Source organism: Platalea leucorodia (assembly GCF_965183815.1).
Source record: "Platalea leucorodia genome assembly, chromosome: 17".
NCBI classification, from domain to species: Eukaryota; Metazoa; Chordata; class Aves; order Pelecaniformes; family Threskiornithidae; genus Platalea; species Platalea leucorodia.
Genome location: NC_138839.1, coordinates 2,649,960 through 2,666,304, shown reverse-complemented (window position 1 = coordinate 2,666,304; position 16,345 = coordinate 2,649,960). Strand labels below are relative to the sequence as shown.

Genomic DNA, 16,345 nt, shown 5'->3' with positions numbered 1-16,345 from the left:
TTCGTATTACAGACACAGAAGTAACAAGCAGAGACTGTTCAATATATGATCTATGCTCATTGCAAACTAGCACAATTGAATATCATTAAACAATATATTCTTGTTTCTTGGCATGTTCTACAGGCATTTAACCCCATTTTAAAAGAAGGTTTCTAGGAGAAACTGTAAGCTTGATACAGATGATGCTTCTATTTCTGGGGTTTTGAAAGAAGTTACTACATTTTTAAATCAAGCAAACCTCATGCAAAAAGTCACTACGAGTTCCACACTCCTTTTTTCCAAATTATCGCCATAGCTGTGAAGAAATAGGTAGCAGCCAACCTCATGCTTACCTCACTTTCTTTTGAATACGTTACTGTGTTCTTGAAGGCAGGCTTCTCAAGAATAACACATTCACTTTGCTGAACTCACTCAAGACCTTTCCAGAGGCTGAAGTGCTTAAGTGTCTCTGCTCTAAGCCTAATTCCCCCTAATCTTGTTGACAAGTATACCTTGTAGATAATTCTCTTCTTGCTAGGGACAACAATATGCATACTTGCAAGGTAGTTTACTATTCTTCACTACTCCAAATGACCCAAGTCTCTAATCTCATCTTACAAGTTACCCATACAAGAGTCACTCTGTTCCTCCGTTTCCCACATAAGAAAATCAAGTATTGACTTAACCTAATTTGTTACTTTCCATATATGATAAAACTTCACAATTCAACTATGTCAAAAGGATTTATCATGTCACTCATCTCAAAGTAACAACTTGTGGGTGTTTTTCTCTAAGCTACGTGAGCTATATTCCTAAGAGGAAAGTTACATGTGTGCAGGCAGCCAATGAAATGTTGAACGACCGCACGGGATCTCTGAACTGAATCAAAAGCCTTACGAAATCTACAAAACTTCCACACGCTTCCTGCAAATGGAGATGCACTTGGGACCCCTGTATAATAATCCTAATTTAAAGGTAAAGCTCACTACTCAGAAAACAGTGACAGAACAATTCAAAGGCTAAGAACGAACTCAAATTCACTCATTTCATTGTCACAACTTTCATGTCCTTTCCAGAGCTCAAGCTGTTTATCTAATGAGGTCCGGTTACTGAAGCCAAGGTATCATTAATACCATCACATTTGTATGTAGACTGACGCTTCCCTACATTATAAGAGAAATGGGAAGAGTTGAATACAACTCATCCAAACATATATTCTTGGGTTAAATATGATTCCTCTCTAAAACTACCCAGTAACAGGAATGAGGCAATGCTTAAATTTCATTTTCTCACACCATTCCTATAAAAAAGAATAAAAAATAATGGAATCTTCCATCCTCCCCTAAATAGCCTGTCCTGTGAATAATCTCTACAGATTAAAAGAAGAGAACACAGATTTGAAATCACAGCTATCATTAAGACAAATATTTAGAAATTCTATCCCTTGATGGCCAAACTTTGTCTGTTAGAAGGTATTTTTACCACACATTACTACTACCAAAAAGTAAAGTAATCCCAGCAAGCCATTGTTGATGCAAAGTCTGGTAACACAGAGGGTTTAAATTTATATTGTATTACTCAAATACAGTAATTTCATAAGAAGGTTAGACAAATCACCTTTCTCCCAAATGAATAGGCTAGCTGATATTTGTTCCCTCAACATCTTCCCTGCTAATACACATCACTCCAATGTGTATGAAACAGCCAGAAGAAAAGCAAAACACATCATTTGCAAGAACAGAGCCAAAACTTTACAGCCTTAAGAATAAATTCATGTTATGCCTACCAGACAGTCTCATAGCGGGTCATCTGATTAAATGAAGCTGTGCTAATCTATTAGATACCATAAATCCTATTAGCAACATGCCCAGCAGCTTGTACATTTTCACAATGACAAAGGAATTATACACAATCCACTGTTAGTTCAAATGTTTCGACATCATATTGGCTTTGAAAAGCTGAGGATTTTTTTATTATTTAATCAGAAGCATGTATTGATTCCTATTTGACTTTTATTCAATAGCAAACACAGTAAGCAAGATCAGAATTGCTTGTGGAACAAATTTCAGGTGTTCTCTCTCCCATTTACATGATCTAAAACAGAAGACAAAAAAATTCAGGGGTGCCTTCTGATCCTGAAGTACGCGCATCTCCAGATATGGTGATCACAAAAAAAAAGTATAGATAATTTTTGAAGTTAGAAATCATAGAAAAGATATACAGGAACACAACATAAGAAATGTACAGAATCACACAAGCTTCTGTGATATAAGTTTTACTTGAAGGGAATAAAAAGCGCGCAGAACATGCACTGAATAACTCAAAGACTAAGGCTTAATATGCAGCACTTGTTAAAACAAAACAAAAGGTTATACAGAAAACAGGTCAGAACATACTGAAAATATCATAATGCCACTGAGTAAAAGCAAAGGTTTGTCCACACTGGGAACACTGTTCAGTTTCAGGTTCTGCTCCTCCAAAAAAGGAACGCTGAAGGTGCCTAGGGTTGACAAGGGTGACTAATTAGAGAACACCTCAGAGGACAGGTTTAGAGAAAGAGAAGGGACTAGCTTGCTGCTTGTTTTTTGAAAAACAGGTAAATATCTAGTAATTGAAAATAACAAATTTAACTGAGGAAATACTTTCTACACAACACACAGTTAACTAGTTATGTTCCTCACAAACTAAGGGGCTTCACAAGAGGCAGAAACATTTGAAGTTATAGTCTGGAAGGTAATGAAGATTCACTGTTCCAAGAATATTAGTAATAATTACGATTACACAGAATATAAACTCTGAAACTTTTAGGTTCTGTTTAAGTAATACTGACACATTGAAAAGAACATTCTGACAAGAGCCACTTTGCTCAAAAGAAATTTGGCCTTCTTTTGTCAAACATGGCGGATGAGTAATTTTTCATTCATGAGAGAATAACTATTCTCATCTTTTTATTTATTACAGTTCCCTGCCCCACTGAGATGAAACAGTTTCATCTCTGGTCTCCCTCTGCTTTGCCAGTTCCATTTCTGAAATAAGGCAGGCACTAACATCTATTATTTAGCAGGTTTCCTGGCCATTTTAAAATCCTTCCTGTTGACATAAGAATATACATGGCTAAAGCAGAAAACAGGTACTTTAGGCTTGCACAGTTTAACAGCTAAAAACCTGAAGTTACCCACTTTTTAAAAATAGTATGAGTTTCTCAACCACTAGAAAAAAGAAATAACCTTATTTCTCTACTTACATTTTCTCTCACTACAGTAGAAAGCCAACTTCTGCTGTCAAACATGTAAATTCTGGGGGGGGAAAAAAAGAAAAAAAACAGAATTAGTACAACTATCAAGAAATAACATCCATTTCTTAACAAGTCTAGCAGAAATTAAAGTACTATCAAAGCACATACTGTTTTTTGTTAGCTAACTTAAACAGCCGGCTGGTCGTGATTAAGGAAATGGGCATTGCTTTAATAACACTAACATAACCAAAAGACTTGCTCATGTCAAGAAGCTTTTAACATTCTTTTTCCAAGAAAACTCTTGCAATCCTCAGACCATTAATTCTGCTCCCATAGTGATACAGAAGTCCATACTATCAGAGAGTTTAGGATTGTAACAAAACATTGTCTCACTCATACAAGACTAATTTTCACTGCACTACAAAGTGCCCCCCCAAAATCTGCATTTTCAAAGCATTGAAATTATTTCTGCTCAATACTGTTCCTGAGGTATGCTTGCTTTCTAAGCACAGTTAAATATCAAGATATCTATTTTATCAAAAGAAGTTACATAAACCTCCTACTAACGAGCTCAAGTGAGAGCACAACACTCTCTTCTAGAAGAGTTATGACTTCTAATCACTAAAGATATTAAAAAGTAAAAAAGTAAAACTCGACACATTAAGTAACTCACACTTGCAGTCTGGAAGACTGTAAAGATTTAACATACACGTTGGCTTTGTAGCAAGGTGAAAAAAATTCTTGTAAGAAATTTCGGAACAATTTTTTCCTCTGGCAGCACAAATAATTATATGTAGTTCATCCCAAGGTTTGAAACATTGACAACCGCTTATACGTTCAAAACATCTGCGATCTGTCTCTATCACACAGCAAGACAAGGGCTATGGGTGATGTCAACGGACACCTGAGTGTACATCTTCAAAGCCGCTGCATCAGGACAGTGGAATATTATTCTAAGCACAAAGCAAGAATGTAGTGAAACAAAATAATCTTAAATCAGAAAGCCAGTCTACAACTTCGTATACTTTAAACAGAAATGCTTACATGTAATGCGTCTTTCTGATTTTACAGTTCACTATTAGCTGGAAAATTTACAAACCACTTCAGTGTCTGGTATGGAGGTTAAGCTACTTAGGATATGGGTCATCCTCATCCAAGCTCATTTATAGATGAACAGTTTAATACTGTGATTATGAAACCATCACAGTGTAAGCAGTTTTGTTTGTTACTGCCAGAACAACACACTTTTAGACATAAAACAGTAACTCACACTTAGAGGCCAAACTCCATCCCCCCCCCCCCAAAGACACAAACACATGACATGACTATTTTAAGTTCTGAAAAAAAGATCAACTGTATTCAACTTTCAGAAGTCTTGACAGAAAAATTTGCCCACACTGCAGAGATAATGAAATCTAATGAAATTCTGAAAGAATTACCTGAAATGTAAACAAGTAAAATTATGCTGGAACACTAACAGCACACAGAATACACAATAGCAAAGGCCAAAACACACACCATTATTGTCCTGTGCTGCACCCTCATTAATGCAGGAGAGGTGTTGCAGATTTCATATGCCTTCTGCAAAAAAGAAAAACAAAAACAAAACAAAAAAGCTACTTTAACCAGCCTGCAAGAAGAGTAAGGAAGCATAACAGCAAACTTTTCCACAAAGTTTAGTTTATTTTTCAAACCAGGTTAAGTTTTCAGTTAGGTATGCTGAAAGCATCCTGTGATGCTTGCAGAACGCAATCCTGGCAACTGAGATATTTTCAATTCTAGATTAAAGATGGAGCTCATTTAAGAACAAAAAGTAGACAAGCTACTTAAGAAAAAAGATCTGCATTGCCACAAGCTTCCATTTTTAGCTAAAATGTAGCCTGGTAAAAGCAACATGAAAATTCAGGCCAGCTCATTCATCGCACCACAGTACTGGTTCAGCAAAGAAAGAGTTCTTGTTACGAAAGCTTCATACACTCTGCCTTAATCAGCCCTTATAACCCCGCTTAGCTGAGAGCTTGAGGTTCTCAACATCAAGAACTGGGGTTTCTAAAACAGGAGAGAACAAAAAGTACCACAGACTACTTTAAGCATGGTTCAAGTGGTTAAACCATTACACCAAAGCCCCTGGAGGTCAGCCAGCCCTACACATGGTTGGTGTACCCAGTGTCCCCACGTTCCCACAGCCTTCTGCTCCAAGTAAAGCAGCACAGCAGTTTGGACTAAAAAACAATAGAGGAACACCAGAAGGCAAAAGCATCATCATTTCTGGGTAAACTTTCCCTGCTACAGGTACTCACTAACTGCTGTCAGCCTAATATTCTTTTTTCTTTAAAGATATCGAAGTAGTTACACTGAGGTGGCAACCCAGCCTAAAAATTTATCTCAACTCCAACATCCACCAGAATACAAGTCTTCACATGAAGATGACTCTTCTGCAGAAGACACTACAACTTTTTTCACAAGGTTGGGGAAAGCAGGGAAGAAAAGAGGGAAGAAAGGACGAAAAGGGACTATGAAGGGTAGGGAAAGCATTTAGAAGTATTTTACTTTAATATCATAGCAAATCTGAACAACTTTCCAAAATTAAGCAACTTCCTAGGAAGATGAAGTACATTCACTGTAGCCCTCTCCAAAGCCATTAGCTGCATAAACACATTTTTCTTCTTGACCTATGAATTCAATGAGAGACTTAAACCCCAAATATTCTGGATGTTCATTCCACCTGCACACTTTCTTAAGACTGTTTTACGCGTGCATTGACTAGATGCCAAAGGCCAATATTTGAACTGCAGCAAAAGCATTCCAGCTTCTTAAAACACACCATCAATCATACATAAACCTACACGAGGCCAGGCACGGCACATCAGACAAGACACCTGCCCACTGAGGGTTTGGCTCAGCCCCTGGGACAAGGTTTGACCAGGCTTCGTAAGCAGCTGCCCTTGCTGTAGGGACATGGACAGAGCACAGGGAACGCCAATTTTCCTTTAGCAGGGAGAGCTCCAGCGCAGCTGCAGGAGGGGTCCCACCCCAAACCAGTCCCCAAGAGAAGCACACCACTTCATGTTTTGGGGGTCCTGGCTGACTGCAAGGTGAACGTGAGCCAACAATGCTCCCTCGTGGCAAAGGCAGCCAACAGCATCCAGCGCCGCATTGGGAAGAGCACTTCCAGCAGGTCAAGGGAGGTGATCCTTCCCCTCCACTCGGCACTGGTGAGGCCATGTCTGGAGTACTGTGTCCAGTCCCAGGCTCCCCAGTACAAGAAAGACCCGGCGCTACTGGGGAGAGTCCAGTAAAGGGCCTTGAAGATGATTAAGGGACTGGAGCATCTCTCACGAGGAGAGGCTGAGAGACGTGTTCAGCCTAAAGACGGCTCAGAGGAGGATTTTATCAATGTGTGCCGTCTTCTGTATAGACATGTATTTTGAGTGCCTTTATCAACATAGTTTAAAAACAGATCTCAATCAACACTAGTAAAAACTAGTTTCCATGACCATTACACCATTTGAATTTCAAAAATTCCTTGCATAACACATCCTCCTGCAAGAGTGGCACAGAAGGTTGTGTTATCCAAGGCACTCAACCAGAGATGATTTCACTGGAGGGAAAAACAAAACCAAAAACCTGCTAGCAAACACCAATATTACTATTAAGGTAAAACAACAGTTTCAAATGAAGTTACTTTGCTGCTCTGGTGCATGTTGATCTTCCTTATCAACATGCACCCATCTGAATGGGATGCATCTGACACCCAGCAAGGTGTATGTAGGCAGGCAGTCACTAATTTAGCATGCAGATGCTTCTGTTCAGGTACCCAACACTTATCATCACTATAATGTATCAACTGCGTGGCAGAGATAACATTTATGAAACTGGAAACTGCAAGTTAGTTTATTAAAATTATTTCAGTCTACATAGCTGATTATTATCATAGAACAGTATCTTGATGCCCAAGAGATTAAATGATCTTTCCACATCACTGCCAACATGAAATTCCGATTATGCCACCAGGCAACAGTAATTAGAAGTTTGAAATTTAAAGCTATGCTTCAAGATTATTCTGTATACAAAGAAAAAAACCCACCCTATCCTCAGTTTGATGGCTTGGTCCTAACTACCAACATAAACAGTTCTATCAGACAGCTGGAAACTTGAAGGACATTTTGGTATCTGCATGTGTATGTGCTCCTCCAAGAGTTAATTCTAGTTCAGACTTTCCTCGTTGAGTACAGATCTGTATTCCAGAAAGCCTAGTCTTTGCTGTCACCTCCTACACGAGCAGCTTTGAAGGACAGCCTATAAAAGTATAAAATAATAATTACAAATTCATAAATCTAAATATGCTCAAGTGAATGGATACAACCCCTTCTCATTTATTTGATGTCTTCTTTCTGAGCATCGTCTGCTGTGCCTATAATTTCCGAGCACATAAGCTTTGAAAAGCAAGCAATACCTTACTAACAGGTTTGCAAAACAGATTACCCTAGTAGGGACAATGCTAGATTGTCCAACTCCTTCAAAAACTTACTGAAAACACTTCTGTAGTTAAAGGCTAGCATGGCTGGACCATTTCTGTGGAGATATTGGCTTCTTCGTGTGTTGAAGAACTGCCAAGTTTCCAGCTGAAGCAGTAGTTGTGCTCAGTAGACATTTTTCCATGTATTAGTGTGAAGTACACACAGAACAAGTGAATGTCAGGTCGATAAGTGTTAATGTTCATTATGCAACGGTTACATTAGCTGGTTAAAGTGCTAACAAATTTCCGTTTTCAATATAGCGTGCAAGTACAAAATAATAGTTACACAAGCTAAAAATACCTGTAACTGAACAAACTGATTTCACAAATGCCTCATCATTACATATAGCTCAATTCTTGAATTACAGGTCCCATTTTAACTAGGCAGCTTTCTATGGGGGTCACTGATGTTAATACTTAAGCAATTTTGTGCATAAAAAACCTCTGCAGAATACCTGGTAATGCAAGATTCTAAAAAATTAGTTTTGCTGTTGCTCTGTCCAAAGACAAGTTTTTCTGGTAAATGAAATCCTTCACCTGTTTCTCATGCACAAGATTTTGAGGAAAACACATTTAAGCTCCACTCATTACTTAACAGTATAAAGTTGCAGCCCTGTTATTAGCTATGATCTTTAAGATTACAGGTGACATGTCCTTTTCCCCACTCCACCCCCCCTTACCTATTTCTAGTAGCAGAAATCTGGAAATGCTTTCCTCCTGAAGAAATTTGTGCACTTTTTCTGATGCTAATCTCATGACCTACATTTTTTAAAAAACCATAGCGATGCAATATTTAAGCATAAAAATCTGGGCTGTAACAGGTCACTTCATTAATAGTTTCTAAATGCATCTGCAAGCTATATTAAAAAAAACTTAAAAATCTTAATTCTAGGAACAGCAGAGTATTTATGTAAAAATAAAAGAGTTGATTGTTACAAGTTTAACAGATGCCTAAAGCCAAATGATTAAAATCACACTTTTTAAAAAGAGGGGTCTTAGGAGATCTTTGAAGTAGTTCACAAATATTAATAACTGTTGCTATTTTAGCAACCCAAGTCAAAAGATTTCCTAACTGCATCTCTTCTCTTCTGCCTTGCTCTGAAAGAAATTCGCATTTAAGAGCATTCTAACACTTCCTGATAAGTGGTGGGCACAGGAAGCTAATTTATTTTAAGAACAAAAATTACTGATATTTAGCATCAGTTTTCAACAAAATTTTATTTATTAAGAATGTCAAAAGCCAATACTCTAGGTTTTATTCCTTTGTTCAAAATGATCCATATGCAATTACTCCTTCTGAAGAGCAACACATTTATCAATAAATTGCATCAATTTTATCAAACTGGCCAGCGACATTTCTGGCTGTCGTCTTTCCTGATCTTACAATTGAAAAAAAAACAAACAAACAAACAAACCAAACCACAGTAAGTCAGGAAAACTTAGAACCTACTTGTGCATAAATTTCTAGCTACATTTATCAGAAAATAAGTTACTGAAAATTGTCACTTAATAAAGCATCCCCTTATCCAAAACCAAGCAATTTTGTTGTCACATACTACTAGACATCTCCCTTCAGACTGAAAAACAAAACCCAGGCAGCATTGAAGAATATATTACTATTAATTAACCAACACAGAAATGACTAAGCATTTATTACTAGATGCTTCTATCTGCAGAGCCTTTAGTAACTGAACAGTAGTTTTTTACTTTAACTGTCATCATTTTCATTGCTTCCTTCAACTCTTTTATCATTAACCTCCAGTTTTTACTGGCATTTTCACTTCATTTGTAAACTGACCAGAATCTCTGTTTGACTAAACAGGGCAGAGCACTTGCACAGCAGGGATATCGCAATCCTACTTTAATACTATCGCCACTGACACACACCTTATTTCTCTATATTTAGAGTTAATTTTATTGCCATGAACAGAAAAGTAGCTACAAAGGTAAGAATACGTAACCAAATACTGCTGGATCCAAACACCTTCTCTGCAACACGCAACTAACTATTCATGAGCTGCAGAAACAAAACCTAGGTCTTACTAGGCTAAAAAACAAAACAAAACACCACGCTTCGCACTTTAACTGCTAGAGACAAATCAAGAAGGTATTAGTTACTTTCTCAGGCCCACTAATACGAATCAATTAGGCTTTGTGCCATTTGTCCAGATACCATTGATCCTTCCAATTTTTTGAATTTTTTTTTTTTTTTTTTTAAGGCACAGTAACTATTTATACCCCCTTGGAATTGTGATAAAGTTACTTTTTGTGATTTTTTTGAGGAAATACATTTTTTTACATAAGCCCTTCAGCATCAGGAATGCTTAAGAGCTTTACTTAAGGAGAAGAAAACATGCATAGCAGGAGCTATCTGGAAAGCTGCTAATAACGAGAAGAGTTTCCTAGTTTGGATTTAGAAGTGTTAGGGAGGCAAAAGAGGGAAAAAAAAAAAAGAAGCGGTAAAACTATAGCACAAATCATTCAGATACAGGAAGGTTGCCTGGCGTGTGAACTGTTATCAGCAATGTGCCTGCATAGAAGTTAAGCAAAATAATGCAAAAAAAAAAAAAAAAAAGAAATCCATTCTTTCTTCCCCAGAGGACCTGAAGTAATGCCACAGTATCAGGATATTATCTTTTCAGAAAATGTGTAATGTCTCATCTAGATCAGCTGAATCTATAGGTGGCAGGTTTAGGGCAGTTCAGAATGCAAGCTATAAACAGTACATTTTCCCCTAGAAGCTAGAAATGGAAGCACGCTGTTGTAGGACCAGTTTCCACATCATCCCAGTGTGACAAATCAGTGACAGAACCGTAACATAGCAAATGAAAACACATTACACACCTAAATATGTATACTTGTTTCTTTTTAGTAAAAGTCAACATTAGAAACACATTTAAGAACATGCCTATAGTAAGTTGCAAACCTATTAAGAAACATAATTCTTGTCATTTCTCATTAAGTTTCCAAAGACTGTTTTTTAAAAGTCACTTTTGGGTATACCAGTTTTCCAGTAGGTCTTCAGTTCATTTTCTGTGATTTAAACATGCTCAAGAAGTCCTCGTGAAGACTGATGTATTTCTCTATCACGACGATGTTCTGCTCGAGCTCTCCCCAAATAATTCACAGTAGATGCTGAGGAGAGCACAGCATGTGACTGGATCATGTTGCACTGAATCCACAAGCAAAGGAAGGGCGAGATGCAAAACCTGGCGCAGAGGTAGGTGATTACACCACCTCCTGTTACCAAAATCCTGAAGATTACAATAAAATCCATCAGGTGGATCAACTGCCACTGACTGAGGGTTAAAGCGTAAGAAGAACAAGTATTTTCCAAAAGCCTGAATGATATTTCTCTCAGCTCTGTTTGCCAACACATCTGTATTGGCATGATCTTCTCAACCTTGTTAAAAATGATGTACTGTTTCAGATATTACCATTACAGTGACATCAGTAGGTATATTAAGATCTTCACTACAATATTTATTATATTAGAGGAGGAAATGGGCTATGTGATCACTTATTTACAATACAAAAGCCAGAAACAAAACCCAAACAAAAATAGCAAAATTAAGACATGAAAAATACTAATAAAAAAATCAGTAAGACTGTGTACATGCATAAGCACAGAAAATTAGTAGAAATTCCTATCATTGTATTTTGTATTTCCATAAGTTTCAGCTCAACTATTTTATCAACAGAAGCTGAATCATCCATTTCATTCTACATATGCCAGCTAGTAAAGAGTCAACTGAGTCAAAGGAGAATCAGCTGCTTCCTATTTACACCCTTTTAAAAAATACAACTAACTCTCAGAATTCTACATTTAGCAATACTACTTTTACATCCTTAAAAGTCAAACCATTTAAAATCAGAAGAAACAGCCAATCACATCAGCATACCCTTATTCTTGAGCTAAGGGAGATACTTACAGCTATAAGGTGGTCTTTTATGGACAATTTTGCTTCTGAAAAGCATCCCCCTCATCCGTGCATGTAGACATAAACTTTAATTGAGATACTCATGTGCTTACATGTCTCACTGCACTAAGGCCCTCAAAACACTAATGAAAACCACATTATGTTTCCAGAAGCAGCAAGATAATTTATATTCTGTCAAATCTGAATTGTGCTTTACCACATGGATCAAGAGTTCCACCCAAAATGCCTTTCATTGTTAAGATCGAATCCTGAAAGAGTACTTCAGTAACACGGATTCTTCTTTGTGCTCTGACTTAGAACGACTCTGAGAAAGTAAGCAAGCTTTACTATATTAAGCTTTTATAAAAATAATAATTTAAAAATCCAATAAAAGCAACAAAGATACCCCATCTTAGAGACAGGCTGGACAAGACTTGACAGCCACCTTCTGACCATCACATCCTGCCTCAACAGAATGATGGTAGTTAAGACATTTGAACAAACAGTCTGCTCTCTCTGTGCCTCTGCTACATGGGCTGTACAAAACAGCCTCAGAGGTCATCTAACCAAAAAATATTCATTCTTTACAACTGTGTTAAAGATCTCATCCAAGCTTCAGCTAATTAATAAAAAGAATACATTTACTTCATTGAAATAAGAATTCAGGTGTTCAAACAGCTCACTGTTCTTCCGTAAGAGATTAACAGAGCACTGCTAGAAAGAAGTTAAGCTACGCCATGAAATAACTGCTTTCCAGCACCAGTCTGAAGATAAAAAGTATTTCAGTAGACCTTAAAAATCCACAAAACATATTGTATGTATATACCAGATAAAAGAATAGTCAGTAGAGATTAAAATATGGCATGACTCCTCTAATCTTTTTACCCAAAATGGACTGAGCCATACTTTGTTCTCTAGCTCTGCAATCAACATAACCCATCTTTAACCAACGTGCAAGCAGTTCCATTAGTTTTGATAGCAATGATTTATACCCCCTAGTAGCTCATTGATTTCTCCCAGTAATGGGTGTATTTTGATATGTACTGTTGATACAAAACAAGTTAAGGTACAGAAGAACAGGAACAAGAAAAGCAAGGTTGACAGACTGAAAAGTAGAGTAACACAGGAGACCTTCAAGACATTAGACTGAGAAGTAGTGTTTGGGAACAGACAATGCAACAATGCTCAATGCCGATATGAAAGTTAAACTTCAGGTACAACCCGGGGACAGTATCACAACAGAAAGCACAAAGGTACAGCAGGAAATACTTGCTTTCGCCCTTGGACGTTCTTCTTTCCATAGTACTGCATTAACCCTCTTAAAACTTCTGGCATTAGTCTTTAAGTAATTCTTCCAGATAGCATGCATCTGGTTAGGTGATCAAAATAAAGAGGAAAACGTAGTAAAAAGAAAACAAGTAAAGTGCTACTGGGTTTAGGAGCCAGGGTGGGAATTAACTAAGAAAAACAAAAATTAAAACATCAGAAGACAATCCAATCCAATTTTAGGGAAAAAAATAGGTGCAAAGTGAAGTCAAAAAAGCAAAGTCTGTTTAACAAAGCCAGCAGCCAGTGAGGTTAGCTGAAATCTGTAGCTCAAGGTTCTGCACTGACTTCCTTGATCCTCTGCACACCCCCTTTACGCAAGCACTGCTTCACGTTTATTTGGAGCCCCTGGACACTACTGTTGTGCAAAACTTGGTGGGTTTTTGAGGAGAGGGTGGTTTTGAGCTTGTTTTTAAAACAGAACACACACTAACTGCAGCGGACAATATAGCAACTTGGTCCTTTAAAAACAGAAAGGGAGAGAGCTTTGAAGACAGGCCACTTCCACCTTATACAGAACATTAAGGATTCCAACTTGGGAAAAACACAATTATTGTTTCCAACTCCAGCTTCCACCTCAGCTTGCTTTCGTAAGTTCCTTCATCTTCTGTAAGAGCCAAGCTGCTCATTAACTAGAAGTCGATCTATCACAGTTTTGCAGCACAGCACGTGCTAATAAAAACTATGTGCCATCTTGGTTTCCTTAACACGCCAAGTTGTGAACTGGCAAGACAGCTGCTGAGCAGCAGATGTCTACGCCACCTTTGTGAGAGAGGGCAGAAATAACTGGCTTCCCCAGAGTGAGCCCTTCCGAGTTTAAGTCACAACTGCAAGAATACGGAATAAAAAAATTACTACAGGATAAATTAGACCGAGGAATCAAAACCAAATGAATAAAATCTTGAATTCTCCATGGTATGTATCCAGGCAAAGAAGTAGTCACTGCTAGCTAGCAGCTTAACATCCCATCTTATCTCAAGAAAACCTGTTCAAATGCTTTATATTTGATCCCCAGGGTAGCAAACAAAAAAAGTGAAATTTCCAATGCCTGATTTAGCGTGAGTTCTGCCTTCTGAGTGAAAGGGAAGAGAGAAGAGTCAGACTAGAAGCAAACATGAGGATTACTGGGCATCTTCTCACATCTAAGGACTTGCCTAAGATTTCCAAAATGTTTGGAAGAACTTCATTCTAGCCTCAAAGTTTCTGAGTTTATGGTGGTGTTAAGATGTTTTTTCCTTTTCTTCGAGGATTATAAGGAGACAGATTTTTCTTTTTGAAATAATTACATAATTGAATCTTGGATATCCTGAGTTTGTAGTATGTCAAATTCAAGACTAATGAGAGACTTCGAATAATCAGATACTTAAGTACTCAGAACTGTGAACTACTGTGCCCCAAATGCAGGTTCTGCACAAGTTCCGCCTCCCCCATATATCAGCAATTAATCTTTCTGTAGGACAAACCGCAGTATTTCCTGAAATGCTGAAGCTTCACCTATTGTCCATAGGCGCAAGAATAAAGGAGGACAGTAAGTTGAACTAACCAGTTTGACTTCACTGTCCAAAGTTTCTATGATATTTGAGTGTTCATACATGAAAAAAACCTGCCCGACTTCTCAAGCATCTATTAAAGACACACTAGAGTCAAGATTTTCAATTTGTTAAATTGTTCCTGTTCAATATTATTTCATTTTCTTTAAGTATTATACAGTCTTTTAAGCAAAGTACTGTATATTAACTTCTACAGTAAGTTTTCAGGCAGTAGCCAGATAATATCTGACAACTTGTAGTGAAATCCAGGACTTAGTAACCTGGAGCACAATTAAATTGCCATAAGCATCAAGCAAACCGTTCTTGATCTTTGTACAGACAACACCTTTGTTAAACAGACAGCAGCATATCTTCAGTATTTTACCACTTCACAAAGAATGTGCAACAGGAATATCAAGCATATGTTCCAACAAAGAAAGCTCTTTAATTAGTACAGTATAATGTTATTTTGAGTACCAAAGGTTTCAGCAGACTATCACATCTACTTTGTTTTTCTAGACAAACAGAAAAAATTACCACCACCCCCCTCCAAACACGTTTGTTAAGCTATCTGAAGAAAACAGCTTTGGGAACTAAACAGGAAAAATCCAAGAGGACCATAAATGGATTTCTTAGCATCTTGAAGCATGCATAGGCCTGCTTTGTTGAGCACTATTATTTCATTTATTGGAAACAAAACATATACTAAGTTTTGTATTATGCAGTTATAAGTCATGGTATTTTATATACTAAAACATAAGCTTACTTTTTTTATTTTGAGATTCAAGCATTACTAACGTTCAACACATACCTTGAACCATTTGATGTTAACTAAGATGTATCAGCTCAATAATTTAAACAAACTTAAATGGAGCAGAACTTTACATATATGGCAAAAACAGACTTACTGCACTAGTTTTCACTACAAAGATCTTACTAGAAAATATTAGTATTGCGCACATATCAAACTAAGAAATAAGTCTGGGAACTTCTGGTCAATGCTGCTTACGGAGTGAACATTTCTGCCTGGCCTCACAAATTTCACTACTGAAGATAACTAAGCATTAACTTTTAAGATCTCTGCATCAACAAAAAGCCACATTCACACTATCTCCTGTACGCTTTTAACCTTGGAGCTTTGACCCACCTCCGATCCCTCAATTGTCTCGGTAAATCCCTTAAATACGTATTAAAGTCCAAACAGTTGGACTGAATACAAAGCGTTCCAATTTTAAGGGAGTAGTATACCAGGGCAGTTCAATTTCTCCAATTCCCGAAGAAAGGCACATTCCCCACGAACTACAAAAGGGCAGCAACACCTCGGGCAGTAGCTTGCAAGGCACAACATCTGGACAGACACAAGCATACCACATAACCGCCAAAAACATATTTGTAAGCTCAACAGCCTGCTCAGTAACCCTCAGCAAAAGACGTCTAGTAAAATATACCCTGTGTTATCACAGATGTCCCAATAAGAAAGTCTTTACAGTAAAGCATACACCATTAATACTGGGCTCATACATTTCAGTTTCCACGGAAGTTAAACTGCAATTTTGAAGTGCACAATTAAAAATTCTTCTGCCAGAGCAGTGTTGGAAATTTGTTTCGATATTTCACAAAAATAAAACAAAACCCATTCAGCTTGTCAAATAACTTCATGGTTTTGCAAATAATTTTAGATAACCTCTGTTTATTGACAGATTTCAATAAACCCTAAAATGTCAGTAACAAAGCACAAGTTACTGAACAGGCTTTTAAGATGGTTCCCTAAATCTCGCCCAAGATAGGCAAGAAGGCCAGAAAAGCAGTAAGAAAATAAAGATATATAGAATTAACA

The 16,345-nt window shown here is 37.4% G+C and overlaps 1 protein-coding gene across 6 annotated transcripts in view; it reads right to left on the bottom strand.

Moving 5' to 3' along the window:
* The window catches only part of GNB1 (G protein subunit beta 1), a 44,501-nt gene that overhangs the window by 20,605 nt on the left and 7,551 nt on the right, over positions 1–16,345 (bottom strand). For 4 of the 6 annotated variants that reach the window (XM_082329012.1, XM_082329007.1, XM_082329008.1 and 1 more), the window contains exons 2-3: positions 4,733–4,795; positions 3,224–3,275 (exon numbers count right to left, since the gene is read on the bottom strand). The gene's annotated coding sequence lies outside the window, so the exon portion shown is untranslated. Of the gene's footprint in view, positions 1–3,223; positions 3,276–3,887; positions 3,915–4,732; positions 4,796–16,345 lie in introns of those variants that run through there. The other 2 variants (XM_082329011.1, XM_082329010.1) reach the window with 2 other exon arrangements.